Genomic DNA, 2,956 nt, shown 5'->3' on the forward strand with positions numbered 1-2,956 from the left:
TTTAATTAAGCCATAAAAGCTGGAAAAGATAGCCAAATGGCACGTCCTCTGCAATATGTTGACGTAATTATAATAAAAAGCTTTTGAAAATGCGGAAGAGGGACGTGGTGGAAATTTATATGAAGGCGAATTTCTGCTTTGCAGCATCACTAAAGTCCCATTTGTTGTACTTGGGCTTCAGATTAATATTTTAAGAGCCTGGATTTTTTGAAAAGGTCTCCGTAAATGAACAGTCTGTTGTTGAGTAAATTGTTGATTTTTTTGGTATACACATATACTGTATTCTGTTCAAAGCCTGATCTATCTATGAATAACTAAGGCTTTAGTTAATCATTCCTCAAAATAATACTCCTTTTCGATAAATTTCGTCTCAGCAAAGAATCGCAGATGTATTCGGTCCATTAAATTTTTCACAGACAATGTATGTGGTATCCAACAATCGAGCTTCTTTTTGTAGCCAGCCTTTTTTAAATGATCCAAAACCGTTTGATGATAAATGCAAAGTTTCTTAGCGATGTCAGGGCTGCTTATGTGACGGTCCGGGTCAATCTTTACTATAATTTCATCGACGTTTTCTTTTTTATATAATTTTATTTTAAATTATATATCAAAAACTACTTTTTGAGAAGCATTTTGAGCAAAATTTAAAATTTGACTAATATTTTCATCATTCGTCTAAAGTATTAATAAGTCTTTTGAATTGAAGTAATTTTAAGCAAACAATTTCTCTCGTCGTCGGAATGAAATTTAATTAGTTTAAATAAATATATAATGCTTGCCAATACCCTGAAATAAATTATAGATATTTTTACTAAAATTTATTTTAATTATTTTCAGAGTACTTATCATTGGAAAAAATCTTTCACCGATCGATTTGGAAAAGCAAATCAAAACGAAACTGAAAAAGCGCCACAAAATTAAACTGAGCCAACAACAACTCTTTCTAAAGCCAAGCCAAGCTATAGAACAACAACATAAACATTACAATAAAAATTGAACGAATTGTATCGAAACTGGACAAGGAATTTAGTTCGCGAAAATGTTTTTGGCTATAAATCAAATAAAAGAGCAGGCGGCCAAAAAGGCGCAAAAAGGAAATCAAAAGGTGCTCGCGGCAGCCAAAGTTTCTGACGACGGGACAGATATTATTCACGGCGGCGGTCTAACAATGCTGGAAGGTGGAACGCAGACGGTAGTAGAGATGATAATATAACCGTCAGTTGATGCAACAGCGTCGGCGGCTAGGTCGACGTCCAGTTCGACGGCCAATCTCATTGACGATATGTTGCTCGATTTTGTAGCCGACAGCACGACAATAACAGCCGCTGCGAAAACCAAAATTGCAACAAATCCAGCGGCAGCGGAATCGCAATCGACGGCGAAATGTAAAAAATGCCAACACGCGCTTTCAAATGGTGAATGTCGACAACAATCGAAGGCCTCTGCGTTTTCAACGTCCCACTCTGGCTCTCGCCGTGAATGCGACTCTGTGAATAAAAGTTTATACAGCTCTGCATCGACGGTCGCAACTACGATCACATCCAAGTTTAACCCGCCCACGCCTTCAACGCCAAATGCAACGCCACTTACTTCATTGTATGCGGTGTATATGTGCCTCGGTACCCTCGCTTTGGCCGTGGCCACTCTGTCGGTGCTCTTCCTGTCTCTTATACACATCTAGATGGTCGGTGCTCTTCTACTCGCATGTGCACTCCGTCGCCAGCAACAATAGCGCGAGAGTCAATAGCGAAATGCCGATGGCTATGACGCCGAAAGATGCGAATTTCAATTTGGCTGTATTCCGGGAGCAATTTCAACGTGAATTGCTCGCATCGGAGCATGTGCTGCATGGCATAGTGTCGCAAATACTGTACCTGCGGGAGAGCAAACAAAACGAGCAGGAAATAAGCGGACACAAAGTCGTGTTTGGTGGAGCTGAGCCGATCCATCGCTATCAGCAACGGTAAGTAGTGAACTGGAATACCACTGAATTTAACGCTCATCGCTGCCCTGGTGAGTTTATCCTGTAGGCGATGATTAATTGCATTTGCCACATCCAACAATCGCCTACTTAGGGCAGGCACCAGCGGGCAACAGCTGTGGGGTCTGAGGCATCTGCCGGTCAGTTCGTGAGTGATATTTAAGCATGACTAATTTGATTTTTACCCGTGGCAGGTGCTGCATCAGTGTTGACGTTGGTTGTCAGTCGAGATTGCGAATAGCTTATTAAAAAGCTATCAATATTGTGGGTGCCAAATGAAAAATGTGTGATGATAAAATCAGCTATAAAAAGCAACAAAACATTTCCTTCGAGCCTTTTAGCTCCTACTAGTAGTCTTGTTTTCAAGCATCACACTATGTAGTGTCCTTGAGAGAGTAGTCTATTTAAAAATTTATGTTTTTTTGCATACTTCTAATAGAAGTTAAGCCATTATGACAAAATTATATAATATATATTAGTTAGAGAGACTGCGAGTTTTTGAAGGAAATTTGTATGGAATTAGGCTTCTATAGCCAATTCTAAAGGAAGTTCAACTACAAGATCCGTTCCAAAGTAAACAGGACTTAAAAAAAAGCAGAACAAATTGTTTTTTCGGCAAAGTCAATTTATTTTATTCAAAATAGTCTCCTTCTGCTTCAATATAGCTTTTTGCACGGTCCAAAAGCATGTTGAACGAGTGTTTTAGTTCGTTGGCCGGTATGGCCGCCAGTATACCGGTGCAAGCCTTTTGAATAGCCTCTACGTCTGCAGAACGCTTTCCTTTCATGGGCAAAAGCATTTTTCTCAAAAGAAATAAATCGCACGCTGAAACTAATTTTTATCACCCTGAAGCATAGAAAAGAAACCTTTTTATTTGAAAACCTTACTGACCCCATAAGTTTCTGCTGCTGCAATCTATAGCCATGAGTCTTATCGGCAGTGGGGTATTCAATGGGTGCGAGTGGGTTTTTATAC

At 39.5% G+C, this 2,956-nt stretch overlaps 1 pseudogene; it reads left to right on the forward strand.

The window, feature by feature from the left end:
- Positions 1-1,039: 1,039 nt before the first annotated feature.
- Positions 1,040-2,956, forward strand: part of LOC108972904 — a 19,850-nt pseudogene continuing 17,933 nt past the window's right edge.

Source organism: Bactrocera latifrons, unplaced genomic scaffold (genome assembly GCF_001853355.1).
Source record: "Bactrocera latifrons isolate USDA-ARS-PBARC rearing strain unplaced genomic scaffold, ASM185335v1 scaffold_439, whole genome shotgun sequence".
NCBI classification, from domain to species: Eukaryota; Metazoa; Arthropoda; class Insecta; order Diptera; family Tephritidae; genus Bactrocera; species Bactrocera latifrons.